The following is a 9,200-nucleotide window of genomic DNA, read 5'->3' on the forward strand; positions in this document are numbered from 1 at the left end:
AAACCAACAGGTATTGTGTTAAAGTGACTTAGCCACATAAATAACAACAAATTCCAACAAGCTGTCATTTTTTTTACCCCAATAATTTATACGTGTCACTTCTTTAGAAATTAAGAATAAAATTTAAGGCAACTTTGGATTTCCACTTTATAATGATTTTTTTTTTGAGATCAACAGAGATTCATATGTTAGTGTGAAGGCTTGAGAAAAATGATCGTTGAAATCTTTTGGCTATACTTCTTAATAGCCAAGAGAGACTGGGAGAAAATATTGCTGAACATATATCCAACAAAGCACCTTTACTGAGAATACATAATATATTGAATATATAAAGTACTCTTACAATTCAACAATATACAATTCACTTAAAAAATAATTAAATATTTAAACAAATAATTCACCAAAAAGATATATGGGTGGCAAGTAAGCACATTAAAAGATGCTCAAGGGCTTCCCTGGTGGCACAGTGGTTGAGAGTCTGCCTGCTGATGCAGGGGACAGGGGTTTGTGCCCTGGTCTGGGAAGATCCCACATGCCACGGAGCGGCTGGGCCCGTGAGCCATGGCCGCTGAGCCTGCGCGTCCGGAGCCTGTGCTCCGCAACGGGAGAGGCCACAACAGTGACAGGCCTGCGTACCACCAAAAAAAAAAAAAAGATGCTCAACATCATTAGCAGTCATTAGGAAAATGCAAATCAAAACTACAATAAGATACTGCTACACACCTACTAGTATAGCCAAAACTAAAAAGCCTGATATAATATTGATGAGAATGTGGAGGAACTGGAAAACTTATACATGATTGGGAGGAATGTAAAATGGTACAACCATTTTGGAAAACAGTTTGTCAGTGTCTTTAAAAGTTAAACATTTACCTACCATGCAGTTCAGCCATTCTACTCCTAGGGGTTTACCCAAGAGAAAGGAAAGCCTATGTCCATACAAAGATTGACATGTATACACTAATGTGTATAAAATTGATGACTAATAAGAACCTGCTGTATAAAAAAATAAATAAAAATTAAATTAAAATTCATCTAAAAAAAAAAGACACAAATTTTCACAGCAGCTTTGTTTGTAATAGCCCCAAACTGGAAACAACCAAATGCCCATTAAAAAGTGAATAGGTAAACAAACTGTGGTATAGCCACACAATGGAATATTATTTGGCAATAAAACGGAATGAAATACTGATACCACAGCAACATGACTGAAGAATCCAGACCAAAAAATAGTAGGTATTGTATTATTCCATTTATATAAAAATCTAGAAAATGCAAACTAAGGAAGAATTAGAGGGAGGGATTACAAGGACAATTTGGAGAGCGATGAGTACGTCTACTATTTTGATTGTGGTGATGGTTTCATGGTACATACATAGGTCAAACTTTACCAAGTCGTACAGTTTAAATATATGTAGTTTCTTGAGAGTCAATCATACCTCAATAAAACCGTAACCAAAAAACTACCTTATTTCAACTCATTTTTTTGAGATTATGAAATGTTCTAAACTTGACTGTGGTGGGAGTTCCCTTGTGGCCTGGTGGTTAGGATTCCAGGCTTTCACTGCTTTGGCCCAGATTCAATCCCTGTTCGGGGAACTGAGATTCTGCAAGCCATGTGGCACGGCCAAAAAATTTAAAAATAAACAAAAATAAAATTGACTGTGCTGATGGTTGCACAAGTCTGCGAATATATTAAAAACCACTGAATTGTATACTTTAAATGGGTGAATTAATTGTATGGTATGTGAATTACATCTCAATTAAACTGCTTAAAAACATCTATCTATTGGGAATTCCCTGGTGGTCCAGTGGTTAGGACTCTATGCTTCCACTCCAGGGGGCACAGGTTCGATCCCTGGTCAGGGAGCTAAGATGCCATATGCCACTGGGTGTGGCCAAAAAAATAAAAATATCTATCTACTTTTTTTTTTTTAATTTATGTAAGAGTTCAACAAACTTTTTTTTACCTGGAGGAGATACTATAGGCAAGTACATGATTAAAAGTGGGAATGTATATATAGCCTAGAATCTGACAATAACAAGTAGAAACAAGAACTCAAACAGCTCCCCATTCTGGGTCAGCAAACAGCTTGAAAAACCTCAAACTGCCATGAAGGGGGAGCATCATTTTACTGTGTACACATAGTCCCTGAGACTATACTGATAAGCCAAAAATGCTACTCTATTTGGTAAATTCTGCTAAACAGACCACATAAACACAGTACACTTTAGAGAGAGAATCTTAAAGTGCACGACTCTAAGGGCCTCTGAGCCTCCCTTTTCTCATTTGGCAGGATGGGTCTTTCAAAGGTAGTTGTCAGGATTACACGAGATAACGTATACAATGTACTTGGCATGGCCCATTGCACATGGTAAGCACTCAGAAAATGTGAGTTACCAGTATTATGGTATATACAGTAACCAAACTATGATAAAGGCCTTGAGCTAATGGCAGAAAGGCAAATTCTATCCCTCATACTTTGCTTAAGAAAGTGTGGCAACATTTAGAACATTTCAGAACTACTTCTACCCCACATGGTTTAAATCTTTTGGAAAGTTAGTAAACAGTAAAAACTTGTCTATCTAGAATAACTTATTCTCTGAAGAGTATAGATAACAGATTTTAATTGTGAAAACAGGAAAAACCCATATCATAGGCTAGATTAAGTCATATCTTTAGAGGATATATTTAGGTTAAGGGAAGCAATTTTATTCATCAACTCTCCAAATCGTGTAATAAACAACAGGTTGGTATATTTTTTGGAGGATACACCCTCTACAATAATGGTCATGGCCATGGAATTTTACTAACGCTCTGGAATTCTAGGACTCCAGTCTTTTAGCCAAGTGTTTTTGAAACCTGGCTTCAGGAATCCATGATCAAGTAACTCTTCTTCCTTGTAACAGTCACAGGAATCTTAAATGTCAGGATAAAGCAAAATGACAGGCTCACAGGAAGCCATGTATTTTCCTCTGTAGTTGTGTGGAGGTTTAAATGAGGAAGCTCAGGAGAACAAAATTGAAAAGCTAAATGTTTAAAATATTACATTGCTCAGCTTTCTTGGGTGCTCCTTCCTTTTTTCCTTGCATCTCTTGTTTCCATTATGTTTCTACAGAATCTTGTATAATTTCTGGGACTCTGAATCTTTGGGTCTCTTAATAAATGTGAATCATTTTTTCCAACTACTGATATAATCAGGTTTTTAATTCCTCAGCCAGGTAAGAGTTACATCTTTAATCCCTGTAGGAAGATACATGAAGAATCATCACATACCTGTGGGCAGATAAAGCCTGATGCCGCTTATGGAAGAAGGAAGAACATCCTTAGGAATGAGATTATCAACAGAGATCATCATGAAGTTACTGAAGAAGGTTAAATGGAAGACTTGGAAGAAATTCATAGTCAGAAAAAGGCGAAAGTTTTTCTGGATCAAGATTTGTCTCATCAGTGAGATGATGGAGGTCCAGGGGAGATCCTATTCAGTTTCTGAGAAAGGGTTTTCCTCAGGGCTTCTTTTAGGTTCTAAGTGACTCACGTGGCGCATGCCAGTGTAAAGGCTGGCAGTAGCAAGAATAGCATGACAACAGTGATGGCCTGAAAACTGAGCAAAATTTCCATGTTATCAGAGATGAGACCACAGAAAAGGATACTGGTAGATCCTACCAGTGATGCCACTTGGTTGATTTTAATAAGCTGAAGCCGACTAGTGAAATTAGTGAAAATAATTTAAATAATTAGCTGACTAGTGAAATATCTAGTGAAAATTTCTGCAAACAGTACACACTGGGTTTGCTGAACAAAGGTAAGCGTGCTATCAAAAGCACATAATGATACCACCAGGTGAAGCCCACTAACCCAGTCACCTTCATGATAGTACTTCCAAGGGAGCCAAGGAAGCAGGAAGGCTATTTCATATAAAGGGCCACCACACAAAACAGAACTATGATGATTGGAACAGCAGTCAGCCTAACAGTTGTTGTGAAAATACCCAGTCAGGTCGTTAAGAGCATTCCAAATCATTAAAATCATCTAGGAGAAAAAAAAAAAAACACCACCACAGGATTATTTTAGTATAGTTTATACTGATGAAAATGACCCCTGAATTTTTAATTAATGTGAAGTAACCAAAGTTGATCAGTTGAGAAAAAAAAAAAAAGCTCATTGCTTCCAGTATCTGTAGGGGGTGTACATATTGAAATATTAATAATAACAGCTAATACTACCTCTCAAAAACAGTGTACATTCACTTTGTGTTTAGGCAAACAAGTTTTTACATGAATTATTTCATTAAATCCTTAAAACAACCCTATGAAGCAGGTACTATTATTATCCCTGCTTTACAAGGAAACTGAGGGCCAGATATGTTAAGCAACTTGCCAGGCTAATAAATGACAGAGCCAGGGTTTGAGCCAAGGCAGATGACCCCAGAGTCTGTGCTTTCAATCATTACGCTACAGTGTCTCCCCACAAGGCACACAGCCATGCCTCTGCAAAGAGTGATGGCCTGTTTACAGATCATGGCACAGTTTTACATAATTTCATTAGGAAAGGTTAAAATATTAGTGTTTGCCATCTCAAAATGGCAAAAACACTTATTAGATCAAGGATGTTGTTGTTGGTAATAAACAAGTAACATTATAAACCATACGGGTTTTTAAGACCATGAACTCTATCCATCCTGAACATCTAATTGGTAATGAGTTACAATAAAATTTGTGAATACCATGGGTCATTTCAAAACATAGAATATCTTAATAATTCTAATTTTTCCACATAAGGGAATTTTCCAGATAACCAAAAGCTTACCCTTTAAACTCTAAAGCTGTTGTGTTTTGACAATCTTTCAAAAGTCTCTTTGCCGTTAAACAGAGGATCTTGGACATGGATAACCTCTTCTTGATAGTTAACTCTTTCAGCTCATGAGGAATCAGCTCCTTGTAAAACCACAGCAAGGCACAGCTATGAGGAAGGAGAAACTCTGTCCTAAGGTGAAAGGACAACAAGGGCTCCATCTCACCTGCGCTTGGTAAAAGGCCACTTTTGAAATCTTGTACAGGTGTAAAAAAGCCTTTACATAGTAGAAATTGAAGATAGAATTTAGCATTTCAGCCCCTAATGTTATCCTAGAAAATGCCCAAGCAATGGTTTTGATATTTTAAAATGCCATTTTCCACACAGAGGAATTCTTCTTCCTTTAGTTTAAGAAAAAAAAGAAATGGTTAAAATTCACTGCTTGCATACAATAACTGATGAGTGGCAAAATTCCACTGGACACTAGTTAATTTAAATAAAAGTTCAAAACCACTAGCTGTGAATACGCAACGAGATTTAATACTTTACTTTCTTATCCACTCACTCAACAATCTGTGAGATGTTGCCAGGAACCCTAATTTGCATAGAGTGTGGCTTTACTTGAATATATCTTTAGTATCTCTTCTAACTTATAAAAGTGAAATATATTCAAGAGTTTAGACATGTTTAACTAGTGGTCAGGGAGATGTGTTTATGGCAGTATTATCCTCCCTACTTGGGAGGTTACAACAGAAAAAAAACAATGAAGTGACATCCTTTAGCAAGTGTCAAAGAGAAGGAATAGCTGCAAGCCCTTCATCTTAGCATAAAGTTGTCCATTCAGTAGTACAGACTTGCAGTGGGAGATTTATTTTTGATCTCCTCCTGACATTCTATGTAACTTTGGCCCAAAGCTAAGATGGATATAGAAAGAACACATTTTGGTCCTTGCTCTGATGTAAATGTTCCTCTTAAATCTGGCAAATTGTCTTACCCTTTCAGGGACTTGATTTATCCAACTGGAAAACAGGAAAAGGTTAACCAAGCAAGAGGTAGGTATAGACTCATCTTGCTTTTTTAATCTTGATTATAGGTTTAAGATAACACCATGGGGACTTCCCTGGCGGCACAGTGGTTAAGAATCCACCTGCCAATGCAGGGGACACGTGTTCAAGTCCTGGTCTGGGAAGATCCCCCATGCCACAGAGCAACTAAGCCCGTGCGCCACAACTACTGAACCTGCACTCTGGAGCCCACGAGCCACAACTACTGAGCCCGCGCACCTAGAGCCCGTGCTCCGCAACAAGAGAAGCCACCGCAATAAGCAGCCCGTGCACCACAACGAAGAGTAGCGCCCACTCACCACAACTAGAAAAAGCCCACATGCAGCAACGAAGACCCAATGAAGCCAAAAATAAATAAATTAAATTAAAAAAAAAAGATAACACCATGATTTTCCTGTTTTATAATGGGCAGGTCTCCAAAATCTTACTGAAGCAGAAAACAAAAATATTCAGATAATTCGAGAGATGTTACCTGCTTAAACAATTCTTGGGAATTAAGCAGGAACCTCAGTCTATATTACCCAATTTCTTAGAGAAGGGGAGAGCAAGTTAGAAGGGGGAAGTGGGTATCTGGCTCAAATGATCAAATTACCTAAGTGCCTGAGTTTCATTTTGCATTGGGTAGATACAAGAATGATTTTAATTCTATGGCAAGTAGAGCCCTAGAATTATCAAAAAGGTTATGAAACCCATATGCAGACCAAGCATTGTCTGTGAACAGAATAAAGAATATTTTGCCCATTTGTGTACTAGCTTTCTTAAAATGTTTGTAGATTCTGCTGTAATGATACAATACAAATACTTGAACTGTTATCATTATGCATTCTCAAACTCTTGAAAAATACAAGTACTATTATGTGGAGGTCAGCCAACTTTTCCGGCTTTAAAGGTAATTCTCAGGTTTGAAAACGCTGGGAAGTACTGTTGAAGACCTCACTCTAGGGAGTTACTTTTTGGCATAAGTGAGAATGAAGATTGAAGCTGAGGCCACAGGGTTACTAAGAGAGCCAAAAACAAGGGAGTCCGGAGAACCAAAAGCCAAGATACAAATTTAGCCCACCAAAATCTAGGCACTCTTTCTTAGTTTTATTTCAGGCATGCTAAAACAAGAAGCATGCCACACCCTCTGAACTGATCTATCATTAAGTCAGAAGGCAGGTATTTATAAACTCAGAATTTTGCAAAGAATCATAAGCTTGCTTAGTTGAGTTCAAATTTTTTTTAAAGATTTTGAGTTAAGCACCCACCCTGTCTGAAACATATGGTTTATGTGATATATATATATATAAAAAAATATATATATATATGGTGAATATAAGGTTTTAATAACATTACAAAAAACTCCATAGCCTAAACTTCTGTTTATATATATTGAGAGGAGGAAGTAAAAATCTTCCTTATTTCTATCCGCAAAAGGAACTATCAGTATTTTGCTTTAGATTATTTTCATCGTAATAAGCACTTATTTCAGTAGGTATCAAACTGAAAATCACCACTTAAGAATCTTTTTAAAGCCAACACTACTATCTAAAAACTCTCCTTACCTGATTTTACTATAGCAACAAAACACCAAAGAACAAGAATAGTGTATCTTTACAACCAGGAATAAAGGATTTCTGAAACTGGTTCTTCTGTAACACAAAATGTTTTATACAGAAGAGTTTAAAAGTAGCAAAATGGTGTAATGATTAGGGTGGGCAGGTGCACAAAATACTGGTGAATTATTAAATGAAACCCAAAACCCTCCTTTTAGAATCAGCTTGGGTTGTTATTCACTAACCTATTACTAAACCAAATAATAATGTTGCTGAAGAGGCTGCTTATGATTGCTTCTCAGCTATGACTATAGACTCTAAAAGAATGATGGAAACCCCTCCAAAGCAGGGTTTTTAGCACTGGAAGCTAACTTGTCTTTTTCAGTGCAATTTTTGTTCATGCTTTTGCAGGGGGAAAAAAGTTTCCCCAAATAGTGTCCTTAAAAAGAACACACTAATACTAAAAGGCATAAAGTCTGGTATGTGGGGTTTTGTGGGCGGGGGGGGGACGGATTGCCATTTAAAATCATCAATAACTTTAATCCTCCAGACCATTCTTTTTCGTTGTTGTTTTGTGTTTGTTTTTTGAAGAATGTTAAAGGGCATTTCAATACAGTTTCCCATCTGACCCGGAGTCAAAAGGAGTTTTGCCATGGAGAAAAAGCACTTTCCATCTTGCAGATTAGTGGCTGTGAAAGATGAGTCTCTTGAAGGTCAGAGGCATGATTCCAGCCCTTCAGCTTCCACAAATCACCATCAGCAAATCCTAAATCCAATCATCTCTCTTTCCAAAGAGCTTTCTCTGTAGTGACTTACTTGTAAATTAAGATAGTTGGTTTTAGTTATTTTCTTTTGGCTCTGGGCTAATAATATCTCTACCAGAATATTGACAACCAGGGCAGTACAAGCTACACAGGGGACCTAGCTTCTTTCTTAACCTAGCAATAAAAAGTAGATCAGTTACATTTTACCTTTTAGTATACCTGGATTCAGAAGAAAAGGATTTGTGAGTTTACCATTCCTCTTTTATTACCTCTTCCACGTTTACTGGCTGGCATTCTACTCTAAGCTGTCTTCTGTCAGCTGTACCTTTACCATTACATCAAGGCTGAGAATATTGACCTTCTGGTCTGTCACCCTACTTTAGAATTTCTGTGCTTTGTCTGCACGATGATGGTAAAAGCCACAACCCATGAGCCGTATTTATTTTGTTACTGTCTGTGGAGAACAGCGTTCACTGCCCTGCTGGCCATCAAGTGCTCGGGCTGCATTCTCTTCTTTCCAGGTGTAACGTCATGACTTCAGATGCTTAACTGTGCAGTTAGCTTCAACTGCACCCCTTCCTACCCCCAGATACTCAGGTAGGTCTGAGGCCCACCATTTCAGGGGAAGTGAGTATAAATTCTCAGTGGGTTAGAGGCTCAGATATCAAGGAAAAAACAGCTAACTGCTCTAAACTTCCGACCGACCCTCAATTTCCCCGCATTAAGCAGAGCAAACCTGGGAGTCAAAAGACCAGTAGGGGCCGGCGGGGCAGCGGACCTCGGTGTCCCGGCACTCCTCGCGCCTCCCGTCCGCAACCGCCCACTGCTCGGAGGCCGGACTCCTGCCCCTCACACCCACGCAGCCCGTCCATCGGCTGGACATCCATCAAAGGGGCCGCGGAGGCCGCCACCTCTACACCCCAACAACCCGAACGCACGCCCAGAAGTGACTCAAAGCAGAGGAGGGGGCGGGGCCTTCGGCCGCACCCCTTCTCCTTTTCCCGCCTCCTTTGTTTCCTTCGGAGTCTCCATTGGCTGCTTG

General features: G+C 38.7%; 1 long non-coding RNA gene across 1 annotated transcript; it reads right to left on the reverse strand.

The window, feature by feature from the left end:
• Positions 1–3,060: 3,060 nt before the first annotated feature.
• LOC137206354 (uncharacterized) lies at positions 3,061–9,092 on the reverse strand. Its single transcript, XR_010934625.1, has 3 exons — positions 8,895–9,092; positions 5,022–5,196; positions 3,061–3,605 (listed from the first exon to the last, which is right to left on the reverse strand). It is a non-coding gene; the product is annotated as an uncharacterized lncRNA (long non-coding RNA).
• Between the last annotated feature and the right edge of the window lie 108 nt (positions 9,093–9,200).

Source organism: Pseudorca crassidens, chromosome 15 (assembly GCF_039906515.1).
Source record: "Pseudorca crassidens isolate mPseCra1 chromosome 15, mPseCra1.hap1, whole genome shotgun sequence".
In the NCBI taxonomy this organism is placed as follows: Eukaryota; Metazoa; Chordata; class Mammalia; order Artiodactyla; family Delphinidae; genus Pseudorca; species Pseudorca crassidens.